The sequence below is a fragment of the Pseudophryne corroboree genome, chromosome 5 (genome assembly GCF_028390025.1).
Source record: "Pseudophryne corroboree isolate aPseCor3 chromosome 5, aPseCor3.hap2, whole genome shotgun sequence".
Lineage (NCBI taxonomy): Eukaryota > Metazoa > Chordata > Amphibia > Anura > Myobatrachidae > Pseudophryne > Pseudophryne corroboree.
This window is the reverse complement of record NC_086448.1, coordinates 612,738,612-612,759,922: the sequence shown is the minus strand read 5'-3', so window position 1 is coordinate 612,759,922 and position 21,311 is coordinate 612,738,612. Positions and strand designations below refer to the sequence as shown.

The following is a 21,311-nucleotide window of genomic DNA, read 5'->3' as shown; positions in this document are numbered from 1 at the left end:
TCTCATTGGTTGTGACTTGCGAGGTTGTCTGACCCAATTGTTTTTCTAATTTTTCTATGCTGGCAGCGAACTTTTCCGTTTGTTGTTGCAGTAGAGGCTTCATCGTAAGTTTAATGGCCTTCACCATATCTTTGTAAGTAATAGGCCTGGAGGACGTGGTATCACCATCATTGGCTTACGATTCTTCTTGGCCTGAGCATTCACTGGTCAAGTTATCAATTTTACGTCTTTCACCTCTAGCACGAGGAGTTTTGGGAGTGATAAATTTCTACATAATTCACTCATAGAAGCAAGATAGCTTTGACTGTACTGGTTAATAGCAGAACTGAGACAATGTATTAAGCAAGGAGAAGCCAAGTCATTACAATATATATAAGTAGTTGGTTATATTGTGTGGCCGGCAACCCACATACCTTATGAGGGTTGGGGGAAAGAAAGTGGTATTATGTCATAATATTGTAGCACATCAGCTCTGGGAGAGAACGGCTCTCAGTGGAGTGGATTAAACAATATATCACTGAATACATATATGATGGAATGAATATGAATTCCTTAGCTGTGTCTCCCTGTTGTCTTGGGCTGTCAATAACTGCTTGTACAGTAAGAAGTGCTACATAGGGGTTGCTGTTTATGGACTCACAGACAAGGAGAGGCTGTACACTGCTGAGCACCAGCCAGTGAGCCTATAGAAGTAGTAGTAGTGTACTAAAGATGGCCACCTCAAACAGGGAGCAGATAGAGAAAATAAGAAGAAGAAAAGATCCCAGTAACGTGTTTCTGAGAAAAGTAAGGTTGAAATAGCGCAGCGGGAGGTCAGTGCTAATATGCAGCTGAATAAGTGTGTCTTTGCCTCTTAATCAGTGCACGGGCCATCCCGGAAGTCCGCGTGTGGCTCCGGCCGCTAATCGAGGTCCCGGCTTGGGAGCAGCAGCTGGGCCTCTATCGCCGGGAGCAGCCGCGAACAGCCGCATCACTCTTGCGCATCGGGTCCCCGTTTGCAGAGCGGCTCACTGAGGGTACGGGAATGGTGGTATTTACTGGAAAGGAGCTTTTTTTATTGTGGTCCAGCGGGAGCATTCCGGGAACAAGTCCTCTCACGCTGCAGGTCAGGACACGCCCCCCCTGAAAGAGTGTTTAGTGCAGCCAGTAACCTTGTCAGTGATCGGCGTAGGAGGTTACTTCCACAAATTGTGGAGATGTTCATCAAAATGAATTATAAATTCCTCCGGGATGACCTTGACCAGCAATTGCCTCCAGAAAGTACACAAGGACCTGTGATGGTGGATTCCAGTGGGGACGAATTAATAATCTGTGAGGAGGAGGATGTACACAGTGAAAGGGGTGAGTAATCGGTGGATGAGGATGAGGTCAACAACTTGCCTCTGTAGAGCCAGTTTGTGCAAGGAGAGATTGATTGCTTCTTTTTTGGTGGGGGCCCAAACAAACCAGTCATTTCAGCCACAGTCGTGTGGCAGACCCTGTCGCTGAAATGATTGGTTTGTTAAAGTGTGCATGTCCTGTTTATACAACATAAGGGTGGGTGGGAAGGCCCAAGGACAATTCCATCTTGCAACTATTTTTTCTTTGCATCATGTGCTGTTTGGGGCAGAGCCAGCCCTAGCTAAAGGCAACAAGACAAAATAGACTGTGCTTTTCTCCTCTTTGTGCGCAATCTGGATGCAGGCAGGTGACCAATATCAGGGGAAGAGAGCACCCACTCTCATAGAGATGCAATGGATATCAAAACGATACAGGCCTCTTGCACTTTCAGATGTATTAAAATCTTTATCACACACCAATCAGCATAACGACAGGGCTATTAGACATGAACTTACATTAAAGTTCAATCTCGCGTGCGCATAGCAGTTTCTTTATACAGCACACCACAAATGGACTCTCAAGGGCAGTTAACTTACATTGACATTCTGTCTCGAGTACATGTAAAGGTATCTTTAACTTGCTTCAGCAATGGGATATCTCCACACCAGTGTTGCCAAAAAAAGAGGAATTTATTTTTCTAAAAAACTGGATTCATCCAATGGTAAGATAAAACATACAGGATAACAGCATGTAAAATGTATGGATACACATAAAACACCTGAAGCAGTGCCAACTAATTTCAGTGCTCTAGTAACAAATGGATCCCTGACCGTGAGATGGATATTGGAAACCCTCTGCAGCAGTTAGTTACCTCACTCGTCTCTCCGTCTGGTCTCCAATGTATCGTCCAGAGCATCGGCGGCACAAAAACTTCGAAGTTGAACGGCACAAAAACAACGCGTTTCAGAGCTTGCGGGCTCCTTTTTCAAGCTTGTGCCGTCTCCTTTACACATCGGGTTTATAAGGTGGCTGTAATACCGCCCCTTCATAGGCCAACCAATCGCCAGCCCACAAATGAAATTGACACATATTTCCAATTTAAAAAATACTCTATAACAAATCCATTATATTCTTAAACAATACGGTAAAAAAAAACATATTAGAATCCATTAAAATCCATTATGCTCGAAGAATTGCCACCACGTACACACATATAATTAACTCCAAAATACTATACACCCGTAAATTAAACTAATAGGAACGGGTGTGTATATTAAATAGGTATTGAGGCTATAGAGCCAGCTGATGAAATCAATTAGTAAATGGCAAATAAGCCAATCAACAACACTACCATTGTCCACGGCTCACACAGAAGACGAGTCCGTATAGACAAGCGGCGCTTCTTATGTGTATGCGAACACATAGTTTAAACATGGTGACCAGTCTTCTGCATCTAATGGGAACATAGAACAATATTATGCAATCTAGAATAATACATTACATTTATCTAAAAACAAGGTGCTTCCATACACAACATGTATTCAACATGAAAGATGAATCCATAAATGTGAATAGTGACACATAACAATATAACAAATTTGACAAATATTTTAAACATATTTCATCTGTCCTGAAGATTCCATAGTTAGAGGATCAATGTTCTTATTGAAGTCCTGCTATTCCGTCATAAATAACCTTCCGTGTTTGTATTTGTCCATTATTGATAATATTATTATGCTGGATATCGCTCATCAGAAAATTATATGAAAGTCACCAATGAGAAAAATAAAAACAAAAAGAAAAGGCACATATTAGTATATTTTCTATACACTTGAACAGAAAAGTACAGCAATTTTACAAAAACCTCTTGGTTTCAAAGTCGGCGTTCAAGCCTTTAGGAATTAGCGTCTGCATGTCAAAAATGGTTCTCATTTCTAGTCGAGCTAGTGAGGCTTCAATATCACTAGTTCTCCAATTAGTGAACGCCACCTTGATACCACAAAAGCTTATAAGGGAATCTATTTTACATTCATGTTTTTCTTTGAAGTGGGATGAAACACTATGGTTTTCATATCCCTTGGATACATTCCTACAGTGTTCCCTCAAACGTTCCTGGAGTTTCCTTCCTGTCCTCCCTACATATTGTAATTTACAGCTACACTCCAATAAATAAACCACATTTCTGCTGTTACAGGTAATAAAATCCTTTATTTTATACACTTTACCCGTGCTTTGTGGAAATCTTTGAAAATTTAGTTAAAAACGATCTGGAACACTGTCAGTTCAAAATGCCCAAGGTTAATAATCTCACCAAGAAACAAAGAGAAGCGATCACTAGTTTACAAAATAATGAACAAATTGATATAAAACCCGCCGATAAAGGCGGGGATGTTGTAATCTTGAACCGTGATGATTATCACAGGGAAGTTATGAGACAATTGTCTGTAAAGGAAACCTATAAGAAATTAAGAGGTGACCCTACATATAATATTCAGAAAAAAACTTGACAATTTAATTCAATTATATACTGGAGTGGGCTCATTGACAGACGAAGAGGCAGCATATGTAAAGATAGAAAAGCCGGCTATACCTGTGATTTATATGCTGCCGAAAATTTACAAAAAAATCTCACTACACCGCCGGGATGCCCTATAGTAGCTGGCACTATGTCAGTTACTGCTAATTTATCACATCTGTTAGACATTAGGCTACAACCAATGGTATTGAAATCGAAATCCTATGTGAGAGACACTATCAATGTAATTAATAAATTACAGGAGATTGAATGGTCAGCAGAATATATTATGGTGTCAGCAGACGTTTCATCACTTTACACGATAATCAACCATGATCATGGACTAGAGGCCATCAAATACCATCTAGTAATGATAAAATAGAGACAACAGCTCAAGAACTAATTTTAGATGGTCTATCCCTAATATTGAAAAATAATTATTTTTGGTATGAGGGTGAATTTTTTTTGCAACTGGCTGGCACAGCTATGGGCACCAGGGCAGCACCAAGTTATGCAAATTTGTTTATGTCGCACTGGGAGTATATGACCATATGGTCTGACAACCAGTGGGGTGCTGCCCTGGTGCTCTGGTTTAGGATTATAGATGATGTCCTATTCATTTGGTGAGGAAGTGAAGAAAGCCTCTGTGAATTCTGTAATTACCTAAATGGTAACAACAGAAATATAGAATTGACACTTACTAAAAGATCTGTTGCCATCAATTATTTAGATTTGACTATCTATGTCAAAAATGGACAATTACATACTCGGAATTATACCAAAACCACTGACTGCAACTCCTATGTTGATTTTAAAAGCAACCATCATTATAATTGGATTAAAAATATACCTTACGGACAATTTCAAAGGTTGCATAGGAATTGCAGTCAGATAGAAACATTTGATGACCATGCAGAATCAATGATAAATGAATTTGTAGAAAAAGGTTATGATGTGTCACTTGTGAATCAAGCTAAGGAGAAATGTAAAGCACTGGAACGAAAAAATCTGTTACTGTCTAAAAATAAATCAATAAGTAATAGAAATCAAGATATAAGATTTATTATGAAGTACAACTCAAATTATAAACAAATAGAGGGTATTATTAAAAAACACTGGAAATTACTCCAGAGTGATCCATTGTTGAATGGATATATTGGTGAAAGTCCCTTATTTACGTACAGGAGAGCAGAGAACATCAGGTCGTCTGTTGTAAGAAGTGCACTCCCAATTAAGAAAATGTCAACTAGATCAGCATCTAAGGGATTCCATAGATGCGGTTCATGCATGATGTGCATGAAATGTAAAACAGATTTGAAAATAACCACATATCAATCACATGTATAAAATAAAGGATTTTATTACCTGTAACAGCAGAAATGTGGTTTATTTATTGGAGTGCAGCTGTAAATTACAATATGTAGGGAGAACAGGAAGGAAACTCCAGGAACGTTTGAGGGAACACTGTAGGAATGTATCCAAGGGATATGAAAACCATAGTGTTTCATCCCACTTCAAAGAAAAACATGAATGTAAAATAGATTCCCTTATAAGCTTTTGTGGTATCAAGGTGGCGTTCACTAATTGGAGAACTAGTGATATTGAAGCCTCACTAGCTCGACTAGAAATGAGAACCATTTTTGACATGCAGACGCTAATTCCTAAAGGCTTGAACGCCGACTTTGAAACCAAGTGGTTTTTGTAAAATTGCTGTACTTTTCTGTTCAAGTGTATAGAAAATATACTAATATGTGCCTTTTCTTTTTGTTTTTATTTTTCTCATTGGTGATTTCATATAATTTTCTGATGAGCGATATCCAGCATAATAATATTATCAATAATGGACAAATACAAACACGGAAGGTTATTTATGACGGAATAGCAGGACTTCAATAAGAACATTGATCCTCTAACTATGGAATCTTCAGGACAGATGAAATATGTTTAAAATATTTGTCAAATTTGTTATATTGTTATGTGTCACTATTCACATTTATGGATTCATCTTTCATGTTGAATACATGTTGTGTATGGAAGCACCTTGTTTTTAGATAAATGTAATGTATTATTCTAGATTGCATAATATTGTTTTATGTTCCCATTAGATGCAGAAGATTGGTCACCACGTTTAAACGATGTGTTCGCATACACATAAGAAGCGCCGCTTGTCTATACGGACTCGTCTTCTGTGTGAGCCGTGGACAATGGTAGTGTTGTTGATTGGCTTATTTGCCATTTACTAATTGATTTCATCAGCTGGCTCTATAGCCTCAATTCCTATTTAATATACACACCCGTTCCTATTAGTTTAATTTATGGGTGTATAGTATTTTGGAGTTAATTATATGTGTGTACGTGGTGGCGATTCTTCGAGCATAATGGATTTTAATGGATTCTAATGTATTTTAATATGTTTTTTTTGGACCGTATTGTTTAAGAATATAATGGATATGTTATAGAGTATTTTTTTAATTGGAAATATGTGTCAATTTCATTTGTGGGCTGGCGATTGGTTGACCTACGAAGGGGCGGTATTACAGCCACCTTATAAACCCGATGTGTAAAGGAGACGGCACAAGCTTGAAAAAGGAGCCCGCAAGCTCTGAAACGCGTTGTTTTTGTGCCGTTCAACTTAGAAGTTTTTGTGCCGCCGGTGCTCTGGACGATACATTGGAGACCAGACGGAGAGACGAGTGAGGTAACTAACCGCTGCAGAGGGTTTCCAATATCCATCTCACGGTCAGGGATCCATTTGTTACTAGAGCACTGAAATTAGCTGGCACTGCTTCAAGTGTTTTATGTGTATCCATACATTTTATATGCTATTATCCTGTATGTTTTATCTTATCATTGGATGAATCCAGTTTTTTAGAAAAATACATTTCTAAATTTTTGGCAACACTGGTGTGGAGATATCCCATTGCTGAAGCAAGTTAAAGATACCTTTACTTGCACTCGAGACAGAATGTCAATGTAAGTTTACTGCCCTTGAGAGTCCGTTTGTGGTGTGCTGTATAAAGAAACTGCTATGTGCGCGCGAGATTGAACTTTAATGTAAGTTCATGTCTAATAGCCCTGTCATTATGCTGATTGGTGTGTGATAAAGATTTTAATACATCTGGAAGCGCAAGAGGCCTGTATCGTTTTGATATCCCTAGCTATAGGCATGCTAGGCAAATGCCTAGGGCATTTAGAATGCCATGGGGCATTCATGCCTAGCTAGAGCCAGCTGACCTCTGCTTTGTGCTGCCTACCGCGATCGGAGCTCACAGCTCCGATCGGGAATCTCAGCCGGGAGCCGGAAGCCACAGGAGCTGCTGCTGTGGGGACTAGTAGAGAGACTCACATGACTTAACGCCATGACGTCTCTATGAAGAGCTGCGGCGCTTAAGAAAGGAACAGGCTGTGGGGACTGGACCAGACGCAGCCATCCATTGGTGAATGACCCTGCCATAGTCAGACAGCGGGGACCCGTCCAGCCACAGCCATCCAGGGAGCACTTGCCCAGCCACAGGCAGCGCAAATCATCCCAGCTGCAGCCAGACAGCTCTTCCCAGCCGCAGCTAGACAGCTCTTCCCAGCCGCACCCTGCCAGCCAGAGGGGACCTACCCTGCAACAGGTGTCTTTTTTATTTAATGTTTGCAGGCTTTTTGATCTTTAATCAATTAATATTCATATGCAATATAGGCACACCACTGATAATCCGCCACCCACTGTGATGGATTATCTGTTTTGCTGGATTATCAGTGGTAGCGGCGACATACTGACCCCCTTCCCCACAGCCTAATTCTACCTTGCAGCTCTCTCGCAGCCAAACTCTTCCCCACAGTACTTAAACTTCCCGCAGCCCGGCGGTGTGGTGCAACGTGAAAAAGAAGCTATACGGTGTGGTATAATGTGTACAAGGAGCGATACGGTGTGCTGTAATGTGTATAAGGAGTTACACGGTGTGGTGTTATGTGAATAAGGAGCGATATGGTGTGGTGTAATGTGAATAAGGGGTAGTACTGTGTGGTTTTATGTGAGTAAGGAGCAATACGGTGGGGTGTAATGGGAAGAGAGCAATACGGTGAGGAGTAATGTGAACAAGTAGTGATACGGTGAGGCATAATATGTATAGGGAACACATGTGATGTAATATGAATAAAGTTGCACTACTGTGTGGCATAATTTGAATTGGGGGTACTATTGTGTGTCCATGCCCCTTCCCAGCAAGAACCCGCATCTTTTTGGACCATGTGCCTTTGGTGCACACTGTCCCTATTTCATATATAGGGTGGTGGGGCCACCAATGCTCTTGCTGGCATATAACATCAAAATGAGGATTGCTATAGGTGAGGGATGTTGCTGGCTGCTGCTGTGATCTGTGGTGATAGGTGCTGCGATGGGAGAGGGGTAAAGGGTCAGAAGCGGAACTAGCGGCGGTGCTAGGGGGCACCAGCCAAAATCTTGCCTAGGGCATCAACTTGGCTAAGGCCAGCTCTGGTTTGGGGACTAGTTTTTTTAAGTGCCATCCTGTCTGCCACTGCAGTGCCACACCTAGATGGGACAGGTGTTTGTGCCACACACTTGTGTCGCTTAGCTTAGTCATCAAGCTACCTCATTGCATCTCTTTTTCTTCTTTGCATGATGTGCTGTTTGGGGACTAGTTTTTAAAAGTGCCATCCTGTCTGACACTGCAGTGCCAATCCTAGATGGGCCAGGTGTTTGTGCCGCACACTTGTGTCGCTTAGCTTATTCATACAGCCACCTCGGTGCAACCTTTTGGCCTAAAAACAATATTGTGAGGTGTGAGGTGTTCAGAATAGACTGGAAATGAGTGGAAATTAATGTTATTGAGGTTAATAATACCATAGGATCAAAATTACCCCCAAATTCTGTGATTTAAGTTTCAAACTGAATGAGAGCATCTGTGTACGCTCAGCAGCGGGCTGAGGCGCAGGCGCGCCTAGGCATGCCGCTCGCCCCCGCCTGGGATGTAGCCATGCTCAATGAACGTGGCTCCATCTGTAGTTTGACTCACAATTGAGTTATATTCCCGATTCAACTCTCCTCTTTAAGGTACAGCAAGAGCAAAATTGATCTTTATTTTTCATATGCCTTCAAAAGATATAGCATTATTGGATGACAGGAAATTGTAATTAATCAAATTACTGTTTGCAAGTTATGCAAGTTTTTGTGCAACAAAAGCTTATATTTTCTTGCAGCACATGGTTTAGTAACAATTAAATTACATATTTTTTGGCCTTAAATTATGCTAAGAACCTCAATTTTACTCCATGCTGAATTGCAGAATTTATTACAATTGTTCTGATTATCAGAGTTCTTAGTGTTTAGAGTGTGAACCTGCATTTTCGATTTACTATGTTTTCCTAATTATTATGTTTAAAATTAGGGTGTGCAGTGGATTGTGGGTAAATGGTTGCCGTTTGTTTGGATCTAAGAGAGAGACATCTGTCTCCCACCATGTCACTCATATACAGTAATATGATGATGTCGAGCATGTGCAGTAGTAATACTGGTGACTATTTGGTAAGAGAATGAAGCATAATCCCCAGAGGAGCCATGCTGGAGGGTTTGCAGTAGGGCTGTCGTATTATTATAAAGCATTTTCATTTAATGCTGTGTCATATAACGGTGATCACTACTACTGACCAACAAGTGACAGAGATAGACTGATTACAAACAGATCTGCATCTCACGCCAATGGGTCCCACCTTCAAAGGAAATGCATTTACCATTCCTCCTCACAGATCCCCTCACCACATCTATAAGCTTGAAGGAACCACAAATATGGTCCCATCCCCACTACTTAACCAATCATATAGTTCTAACTATATGTGTGTAGTCAGGGCTGGCCTCCAATGAGTACCAGATGTAGCCACTGCTACTACCCTCTTCCTCCCTTTCCCCAAATGAGTACAGGCTGCAGTGTAAGCCAATAACCCCTCCACTCCCCTATCTCTCCATTATGTTCAAGCTGTAGCCCTGTCAGTACACCATTCCTCCTTCTTCCCCCAAAGAGTCTGAGCTGTTGCCAATGACAGTACCCCCTCCCTTCTCCCTTGCCCAGTCCCCGTTTAGTCGAGGCTGCAGTCACTGCCAGGATCCCTTCCTCCCCTCTTCCTTGTCCTCCAATGACTCCAAGCTGCAGCGACTGCCAATTCCACAACCCATTTTCCACCCTGAATGAGGCATCACGACTAGAACATCAGGAAGATATGTCTGACTGTTCCCAGTGAGCTGCAGCACACTTTGCACTGAATTCTGGGAGACATGACAGGGCCCTGGTGCCCTTCCTATGAATCTGCCTCCACCTGGACCAAATCACAATACGTAGCACTTATCCCAGTGGTGTAACACGGGGGATGTGAGTGGGACATGTGCCCTAGGCGCAATGGCAGAGTGGGGTGCCGCCGGCCACGGCAATGTCCTACTCGGCGGAGAGAGGCAGCAGGAGGCAGTCCTGCCAGAGGAGAAAAGGAGGGCACCTCCCCTACTCCCAGTGGCGGATTGGTCCCATAGTAATTGACTAGGTGGGCTGCAGGAGTGCATTGCCTGCTGCTTTCAGGGCCTCAGCACTCCACTCCCTTATTGCACTGTTAGCATGTCTGCTGCCACCTCAGCTCACAAGGCCCTGAGCCCCTCTGCCCTCAAGAAATCCTCACTGTAGGGACCCGGACTGAGAGCAACTGAGGAGTGTCATTGGGATCCAAGTGATTAAAAAAATGGGAGGGGGGGGAGAGGGGTAGTGGTGCCCTGGGCGCCAAAACCCCTGGTTACGCCCCTGACTTATCCTCATCTGTCAAATGCCTATTCACTCTTCTGTAAATTGTACGCTTGCAAGCACGGACCTCTTACCTCATTGCTTGTCTGTTATTCACCATTTTAATTTTTATTACTTTTTTGTTCACAATTGTAAAGCACAATGGAATATGCTGGTGCTGTATAAATAAATGTTAATAAATAAATAATACAGAATGAAAACATATTACAATGCAATGCAAAGATAATAGTTCCTAATCATGCATACAGCACACAAATACTGGACAGCTTTATTTTTACACTTTGATTTAGAGATAGGTCATACTCGCCTCCCAAATCTGTCTGCACATTTTAAATGTGTCCCTTGCAATGCAACATGGTTTTGCCTATGTGCAAAATTGCACCTTCTAGTTGGATTAATCAAGACTCTAAATGAGGCCCTTAATGTATATGCCAAGTCTGTTTAGTCCCTTGCCTGCTGACACACATCGTCTACTGCAGAACAGAGAGGTTTACACTTTTAGGACAAAATCAGTATGCTATATTACAGTTATGTGTTCTTTATTTAGCATTTTTCTAATTTAACAAAGCATTTGGGATTATCCTTTTTTTATGTATTATATAGAGAAGATCAGGCAAAAAATGGAAGATGAAAAAAACTTTTGTATTTGTGTTGACGAATTTTCTGTATTTAACTTTTCAAAATATTTTTTTTCTCTGGTGGTCTTCTGTGATTTAGATGGTAGTAAACGGAGGGGATTTCATTAACCACATTGTTGGACATTTATTTGGTTGTCCCAGTGGAGCGCTGTGTGATGTTCATTGACGTCCTGTAAAATAGGGACATTTGCAGTGGTGTTGCAATAGAGCCTGGGTTCCGTAGTGCTGTATTCTGGGGCGAGAAGCAGAAGGGAAAGTAGAAACCACAGTATGAAAGATGGAGAAAAAATTCTAGGTTCAAGAGCTAGTGACAACAAATAAATGCATTGGGGGGAAAATTCTTACTCTTTCAAGAATGGTGGTATGACCTGAGTGTAGGATGTTGAGTAAGGGTGTGGTATGTGTGACCGGCGGTCAGCATACCGACACCGGGATCCCGGCAGGGAGTGGCGAGTGCAGCAAGCCCCTTGTGGGCTCGGTGGGGTGTCATGGACACCCACGAGTGTGAATAGTCCCTGTTGGTCGGCATGCCGACCACCGGGATTGTGAGGGGGTGGGATGTAAGGGGAGGTTATGTGACCATCAGTCTCCTGACCTCCGGTCACATAACTACATCTCGTCGAGTAAGGTCAGAAATCAAAGCAGCCATGAAGGAGTAAGAAGAATTCTACTTTTCTGCTTGCCCTGCATTACTCTCATCACTCTTGCATGCTCCTGCAGGCCACATGAAGTATTTAGTAATGATCAGGGTAACTGCAGATGTGCACAAGACATTAAGGGCCAGACTACTGTAGATGGTGTGACTGTTGGTCCCTCCAATACGACCAGGTTTTACTTAGTATATTTCAACCCAAATATCAATTTTCAGATTTGGGATGACTAATACCTTACATAGGGGTCTATTTACTAAACCTTGAAGAAAGATAAAGGGGAAGAAGATAAACTACCAACCAATCAGCTCCTAACTGCCATATTACTGGCAGTGTTTAAATAATGACAGTTAGGAGCTGGTTGCATAGGCGCTTCTATAATGGGTGCAGTGTGTGCGGTGCACACGGGCCCCCAGGGGTCCAGGGGGGCCCACACCGCACACACTGCACCCATATATTATATTTACCCCTCCGGAGTCCCGCGACGGTGGCCCTGCTGTGTGTGCACTAATCACTCCGAAAATGTCCGCCTGTGCAGAGTCTACTGTTGCAGAAGAGGAGGGGGGCCATGACGGAGGCTGCACGCGGGTCCCCTCCTCTATTAAAACGCCTCTCGCTGGTTGGTTGGGACTTTATCTCTGTCCTCCTTATCTCCATTCAAGGCTTAGTAAATAGACCCCATATTTACAATTCAGGCAACTGTCATGTATATGAAGTGCATTGCAGGGATTCATTAAGGATTAATTAGATCTCAGTGTGAGCTACAATGCGATATTAGTAACGCGACAGAGGTGGAAAATTGCTTATATGGTGGTAGCCTCACACATATATCATGGTGTGCAGTGATATTTCATCCTACAACTATAACCATGTAGCAACAATGCTAAAATATCGCTAAATATTCCCTGTTCAGGAAATCAGTAAAACCACAATAAGATGATTTACTGCTGTTTCCAAGGGAGCGTCAAATGTGTATGGTAGGTGACGTGGACGCTGTGGGAATACCATGTATGTGTGTGTACAGCAAACAGGCAAAACTAGATCATTTCAGTCACGTGTTCAAATTAATTTTTAACTATTTACCTACAAATGTAAGTTTACCTGTAGGATATGGAAAATACTAGAGAAGTCACATACATAATTGGCTTTCCCAAGCCTTCCTTACTGTTGTTTACTTTTCAGTGTTGACTCTCGCGAACAGTTCAGAGAGCAGCAGTTAATTGACTGATTTCTATCAATGTTTCTCTCTGAATAAGCTCCCAGGTGACATGAATCAATACACTATATCTATGGATAAACACATCCATGGTATTTAAAGTAAATGCACTGAGTTTCTCACAGTGTACCGTAAAAATACAAATCTGTACTGTATAAGAAAGCATACACATATTAGAACATAGCAAAAGCCTGACTATACATTGTGTAGCCCCTTTCAATTAAAATCAATCAATGATGACCCACCAAGCAATAATCACATAGTGCATCACAGTGATGTGGGAAGCCATGTCCTCTGTCTCAATTGTGCAAATGTCCAGGGAAGACAGGCAGTTTTTTTCCTGGAAATGTAACGTGGCAAAGTGCTGGTATTTTAGACTTAATGGCTCTTTAAATTTCCAGGTCAAACACCCGAGAAGCGTTAGCTTGGGAAAGCTGCTGCTTTGTACACCTAGTCCTGGATCACATACTGTAAGATGTTAAGTCCCAATGCTCACCAAAGGTATTAACAATAGATGGGAAGGAGAACCCAGCAGAACAGCTGGCATGTCGCACCCTCTGACTTGTGTGCCCCTGTGCACTGCAATCTCTTCACCCATGTTGGATACAGCACTGCCAAGAACTGCCAAGAGCACCTTTACCTGCTGTCAAACTAGATTACCTAGTTTTAGTAGGTAATCTGTCTCTAACCACCATGGTCAGATTGGGAACTGAAAGTAGCCATGGAAAAATATGTAGAAGTGGCGTCACATGGGCAGCACCAGTGGTATACCATTTAACCATGACGGCAGCACCATCCCTCACATGTCAACAAACAAAACAGGTTCCACATGCAAATTGGCCCACCACGAATCTCCCCTGTGAGTGCTATGGCCAATCCACCCTTGCTAACCACTAGCAGTCAGTATCTCAGTGATGTATTAAAGGTCTATAACACACTTAACTCCTCGATCTAAAGCAAAGCAATTGTATTTGTACACGTTGTGTCCAAACGCCATCCTCCTGGCAATAGTTTCTTGAAGGACTTGGATCTATATAAGGCGCCACAGGCAGAACTTTGCACCATGTCACTGATGCACTCTGCATGCTGTGCTGTACTTATAAATGACTGTATAGGGGGCATGCTGCTGAATGCTGCTTTATACTCTGCTGTGCTGGTTGTGCTGTATAAGTGACAGTATATAGGGGTCACTCTGCACGCTGCTGTATTGGCATTGCTGTGTCCAGAGACTCCAGACTCACAAGTGGCTGTGCTCTACATAGTGACTGTGTATTAGAGATGAGGGGTCCAGTTCTCAGATAACTGGACCCACCTGAACTTTGCAATCCGAGTCTGGATCCAAGTCCGGCTCTGGACTTCCCACTTTACTCGGGTTCCAAAACGAGGCTGAACGTCATCATCCTGCTGTCGGATTCTCGCGGGTTTTGGATTCTATATAGGTTTCTGGTGATCGGCACCATCTTCACTCTGGCTGTGGAGAGCGTACTGGGTGGACGTGTCCATCTTAGCACTGTGTTGTCTGGTGTAGGGCAGGTGCTCTGTCTGCTGTATCTGAAAGGGGGGCTCTGTCTGCTGTGTCTGAAAAATGGGTGCTCTGACTGCTGTATCTGAAAGGAGTGCTCTGTGCGTCCATCCAGGGGCACCACCCAAGTGTAAAATTAAAATGATAAAAGCTAAAAACAAAAAGCCTAAAAATATAATTATAAAGTTTTTTTTCTTTGTTTGTGCTGTACCCCCAGTGTACTATACAATTTTTATTTTATTTTCATAAGTACGATAACACTGCCAGTCAGCCCACAGTATATTATTTCCTACTCATACATGTATTGTGTAAAGCTGTTGGTGAAGGTCAACCGCAGTGTACAATCACTATTTTGTTCTCATACATGTATTGTGTGATACTATGGGTGAAGGTGGTACCACAGTAATATATTTTATTTCCTACTCATACATGTATTGTGGGACACTGTTGGTGAAGTTCAACCGCAGTGTTCATTTACTATTTCTGACTCATACACTTATTGTGCGACACTGTTGTTGAAATTAAACCGCAGTGTTTCATTGCTATTTCTGACTCATACTTGTATTGTGTGACACTGAAGGTGGTATATTTTTTGTAGAAATTGTGGTGTGTGCTGTACCCCACTTCATTCATGTTTGTGGATAGATACGAAGGATGAACAATTGAGAGGGGAGCAGGATGCACAGGTGTTACCACCAGTCATGACGATACAAGTCCGTCAGTGTCATCTACTAAGGTAGATGCCCAGGGGCATAGGGGTCTTAAGACAGGGCATGTACAATCATTTAATTTTACAGTGGTAAAGAAAAATATCAAAAGGAAAGTTAGCTGCAGAGGCAGTAAGACAAACTGCATTCAGAATCAGAACCATCAGACATTCTTGAGGAACGTTTAGGGGTGTCCACATTAGTTATGTGAGAGTCTGACATTTCTCACACTGTCCTCATAGAGAAGCCTCTTTCACCTACTTCCACCATTTCTGAACCATCTGCACATGTGGGGAGCAGTACAAGTAAAGATGGTGATGATGAGGAGGACATAATAGAAATTGAGGATTCATGTGTGGAAGTGGAACAGGATGAGGGGGAGATGTGTGTTCTACTACTATCTGACACTGAGGAGGAGGAGGATGATGATGTTTGTGTAAGTCAGCCACCGGTGGTTGCAGTTGCTGACCGTGATAAAAATAAAGCCATTGCGATGCCTGGGCATAAAGTTAAAAAAGCCACCTCTTGGGTGTGGGATAATTTTTACCCCAATCCTGTGAAAGAATCTGCTCCATTTTTGAGGCCAAAGTTAGTAAAGTTTGGAACGTAAGCCATCTAGGCACCTCCTCTATGGTACGTCATTTGTGGCGAAGAAATTAAATTTATTGTACAAGATTATAATGTAATTAACACCTCATCATCAACATCCTCAGAGTAATTACTTATCGGAGGTAGTCCTTCTAAAAAACTGTATTGTGGGGGACCAAACAAACCAATCATTTCAGCCCCAAGTGACAGTCCCTTTCACTGAAATTATTGGTTTGTTAAACTGTGCATGTCCTGTTTAATATATAAGCCTAATTCCATCTGCACCTCTTTTCTTTGCATTATGTACTGTTTGGGGCATTGCTGACTGTGACGACAAACATTTGTATAGTTTATTAAACTGCCACCCTGTCTGCCACTGCAGTGCCATTCTGTTTCCTACATGTGCCATGTTGAAAATTTAAGTGCCACATGTTTGTGCTGACCACTACTCAGGGGCAAACACAGGATTTTCAAGGGGGGGTTTCCGTATATAATTTTTTTTTTTTTTAAATTTGAACCGGCACTCTCATAGCTTGTTTGGTGCCATCAGCAGAAGTAATCTAGAGCAAACAAAAAAACTGCGGCACTCAAAGTTGATTAGTAGAATATATTGAAGAGTTATAGCATGTTACATAATAATTGTACAGATTCTGCATGACCACCTTGGGAAAAATGCCACCAGGCATTGAAACTTTGGTCTTTGGTGGCATTAAGTAACATGCCGCAACTCTTCAACATATTCTACTAAACAACTTTGAGAGTGCTGCAGTTTGTTGTTTGAGATATATATATATATATATATATATATATATATATATATCTAACACATACAGCAACAGCATACTTACAAACACACACACATAGGGAATACACACGCAGCGTACTTAGAATCACACATAGGGCAGAGACACAGCATACATACACACACACCATCCATACACTCACACACACACACACACACACACACACACACACTACTTATAAACACACATGGGGCAAACACACATGTAGCATACATACGCACACACCATTTAGTAAAAGTACATAAGCCCCGCCCCAACCCTGTTTACCTGCCTCCTGCGGCTACACAGATTTCAGAGAGAGTTCACCCGGGCAGCATCATTTATTAAAGATGCTGGCCCACCCACCCGTCCACTGCATCCCACGCACCAACATTCGGGAATCAGCCTCACCTTGCCTGAGAGGAGCTGTGCGCTGAGCTCACCCTCCACTCAGCCAGAAGCAGCTTTGCCACATTTCAGGTACAGCTACCTGCGCTTCCTGAGTCCGCTCGGTCAGCTACACCGATGGATCGGCAGCCAGGGGGGGTTTCCAGGTACTCAGAAACCCCCCCCCCCTCCCCCCCAACCGCGTGCGCATATGCTAATGTCGCTTAGCTTAATCATCCAGCTACCACGGTACAACCTTTTGGCCTAAACTAGATGAAAACAATATTGTGAAATGAAAGTTACTGAGGTTAATAATACTGTAGGAATAAAAACACCCCCACATTCTATGATTTTAGCTGTTTTTATGATTTAAAAAAAAAAAATGCAGATCCAGAACAAATACAGTTCCAAAAATGAAGGAGATTCAGAACCAAAACAAGAACCTAAAACCCAAGATGTGGGCCAGCACACATCCCTACTGTGTCTACGGGCACGCTGCTGTACTCTGCTGTAAATTGTACTGTTTGGTGCGCTGTACCTTAGTGTGTTTTGTTCACATGCATTTATAAGCCCTGTAATCCACGCAGTTTGAACCGCGCTACAAGTTATAAAACAGAAGTGAGCAGTCTATGTCTTAGAGCAAGGGGTGGAGGAGGTAGTCTGTGACCCAGCGGATGGGGGAAGTCCTAGAGCAGCACACCCATGTTGGCTCCTGCGCTCGCCTATGAACAGCATCAGATCAACTGTATGCACATCGGACATCTGCGTACCCTCAGGTTACACCAGATGTCCATCAAAGTCATGCTGCCGGGGCCAGAGAGATGCAGTCATTGGTTTTGGTGCGGCCAGAAAACGTGTCCGATATCCTCCCCATTGCCGCCCCCAAATGCCAGCAGCATGTCAATCATGCTGCAGCTTTTGGTGCACTGTGACTGATATTGCAGGATCAGATAATTAAGCATCAGAGATTTGGATAAATACCGGATTTACATAAATCTCTGATCAGGCATTTAGACTGTTGTTTGTTAAAGCCACATTACTGTGTATGCAGCATCATGTTCTTTTCCCCTCCTGAGAGCCTCAGGTTGGCCAGGGCTGTGTAACACAATGTATGAGCAAGATGACAAATCAGAAACCACAAAATATGTGTGATGGCAACTTCTTATTGATCCTTGTATGCACATACCCACTACACAGCCATTTAAAGTGGCAAACTTAAATATGCTGCACCTTAGGTAGTAGTGCAGGTTTAAATAATATCCTAGAGTATCAAATATAAGAGCCTATCTAGATATGAACACAATAGGAAGAAAATTGCAAACTGAAATTTTTCAGCCAGCTGCGCATGTTCCGTAACTGCATTTGCGCATGCGCAGACTTTCACTGTGCGACCGCATCCCGAGAGCCTGGCCGCTTATACAGGGGTTGACCTCTATTTAGGGGTTTTTGCGATGCTATTGCAACTGAATTGCGATCTCATCACTGGGCAGTGCTACACATATTGGGAGGCATTGCCCTGTGTTGGGCAGCCCCCAGCATGCAATTTTATTGGTAGCAGTTTATGCTATTGTAGTAAAAACTGTCACCAACTCTGAATAACTCCCATAGTGGACAGTCATAACAAATTGCATAAAAGTATAAGTATTATGGGGGTCATTCCGAGTTGATCGCTAGCTGCCGTTGTTCGCTGCGTAGCGATCAGTGAAAAAAAGCCTAATCTGTGCATGCGTATGCACCGCAATGCGCATGCGCGTCGTACGGGTACAAAGTCCTTTGTGGTTTTGCACTGGTTCTAGCGACGATTCCAATCGCACAGCCGAATGCAAGGAGATTGACAAGAAGTGGGAGTTTCTTGAGTGGCAACTGACCGTTTTCTGAGAGTGTTTGTAAAAACGCAGGCGTGGCCGGGCATTTGCTGGGCGGGTATCTGATGTCATTACCATGTCATTCATCGCAGCAATCATCGCACAGAATAAGTAACTACAGGGCTGGTCTTGTTCTGCACAAAATGTGTTTGCTGGCGCGCGGCTGCACAGGTGTTCGTACTTCTGCAAAGCGAAAATACACTCCCCCATGGGCGGCGACTATGCATTTGCATGGCTGCTAAAAGTAGCTAGCGAGCGATCAACTCGGAATGAGGGCCAATATGTTGTAGCAATTAATCCCTTTTGGTGTCACCTATATAGCTAAATACTTTGTTACCTATGAAAGACACCTATTTTATTAGCCAGAAAACAGTAAGTAGTTGGTTACTGAACATAAAGCTTCCTACAGTATTTCTCAAAATTGCAAACAGCCAAAGGGTTTATTAATAATTCATCACATACAGTTTGACTGCGTTCCAACTGTATTAACAAATTAAGGCTATTGTATGTCAGAAATATGGGTAATATCAGCATTAAGTGGATCATTTATTTGACATACTTGGATGTTGTAAGGCCTGCATTCTCCTAGGATTTGTAATATGGACAGCAGCAGTTTATTATTTAGTAATGCATTCTCTAATTAGTGTTTCTTTGCGGTTTTACATCACTTTCATGTCAGAAAACAGAGAAAATAAAGAAAAGTCAGCAGCTAGAGCTTCATTCCAACAGTAACCACTTATTTCTGCAGCAAGTCACCTTGTGGTTAAAAGCGCCTTAAAATGAATTGTACCCAAATAATCTCCCAACATTCAAATCATAGCATAATACTAGGAATTTTGCCTGTGTGGGTTTTTTCCCTCTGTCCCCACCCTTAGGTATGATACTTAAGACCGACATTTGGGATGCTGGCGATCTAGAGATCGACAACAGCATTCTGGTGTTGAGAATCCCAACCGGTGTTGGTTAAATATATGCTTCCCACAGCCTAACCCTAACCTTCTCCCCCACCTTCCCCATACAGCCTAACCCTCCCCGGTGGTGCCTAACCCCATCCCCCCCCCCCCCCTCACCGCAGCCTAACCTCAACTCTCCCTTTCCTGCAGCAAAACCATAACCCTCCCCGATGACAGTTTCGGACTGGGGCATGTAGAGCCCACCGGGGAATGCAGTGGTAGGGGCCCATGTTTACGGGTGTGGTAAGTCCGTGGAGGGGGTGTGGCCTGCCACCTCATTGGTTTGACTAACCATTAGAGAGTGCAACATCTGGGCCCCTTCATAAATATATACAGAAAATTCAGCTGCTGCTTGCATGATAATGAACCAGATTAATAACAGTAATGCACTGTAGAAAATACACCATGGCCCAGGTAACATATGTATGATGTATAATTCAAGTGCATAGTATGAAACCTAATCGTTAGAGCAGGAGGTGGGCCCCCAGGCATTGGGGCCCATCAGTGGTTTCCCCTGTACCCCTGTGGGCCAGTCCAAGCCTGCCCGATGGTGTCTAAACCTAAAACCCCTCCACCTCCTTACGGCCTAAGCCTCGGAGACCCCGGCATACTTACGATCGGGATTTTGGCTGTCGGGATTCCAGCATCGAGATTCCAAGTGATGTCGGGATTCCAGCAACGGCAATCTTCCCATGTGTTGGGATTCTGGCAATGGGATTTCGACCACTGACATCTTGAGCACTGGCATCATGACTGCATCCCCCACCTTTTCCCCTACTCAATCTCTCTCCCTCCTTCCCCCACACATGTCACCAGGGGTGTAGGCAGAACTTTGTGGGCCAATGCTTTTAGAGAAACATCTCTATGCAGCTGTTGTTCATTTTTTGCCCCATAATAGTGTTCCAGTTCATCTTCTGAACCCTAGTAGCGACTTAATAAATAGTATGCCCCAAAGTAGTGCCCTAGTTCACATTATGTTATATTGTAGGGCTGCCAGTACACATTACGCAACACAATACACCCAATTCACATTATGACATACAGTGCCTACCATTCATATTATGCAATACTATAGTGCTTTAACTTCCTACTGTGCCACATTACAGTGCCCCAGTTCATATTATAGCTATACATTAATAGCATAAGGATGACTTATATGAGTGACAAATTTGTATGATGCCGTTGTCTGAGCAGGGCACATCAAATACCAAATTAAAGGCCTCAGGGGGGTATTTATCAAAACATGGAAAGAAGTAAAGTGGAGAGATATAAAGCACTAACCAATCAGCTTCTAACTCTCATTGTACAGGTTGTGTTTGAAAAATGACAAGTAGGAACTGATTGGTTAATGCTTTATTTCCCTCCACTTTATCGCTCTCC

At 42.7% G+C, this 21,311-nt stretch overlaps 1 long non-coding RNA gene across 2 annotated transcripts in view; it reads right to left on the bottom strand.

Annotated features, from left to right (window-relative positions):
- The window catches only part of LOC134928131 (uncharacterized), a 305,108-nt gene that overhangs the window by 215,787 nt on the left and 68,010 nt on the right, over positions 1-21,311 (bottom strand). The window contains exon 3 of one of the 2 annotated variants that reach the window (XR_010177831.1): positions 11,241-11,493. The exons of the other annotated variant lie outside the window; for it this stretch is intronic. This is a non-coding gene — a long non-coding RNA (uncharacterized LOC134928131). Of the gene's footprint in view, positions 1-11,240; positions 11,494-21,311 lie in introns of those variants that run through there. 2 annotated transcript variants of the gene reach the window in all.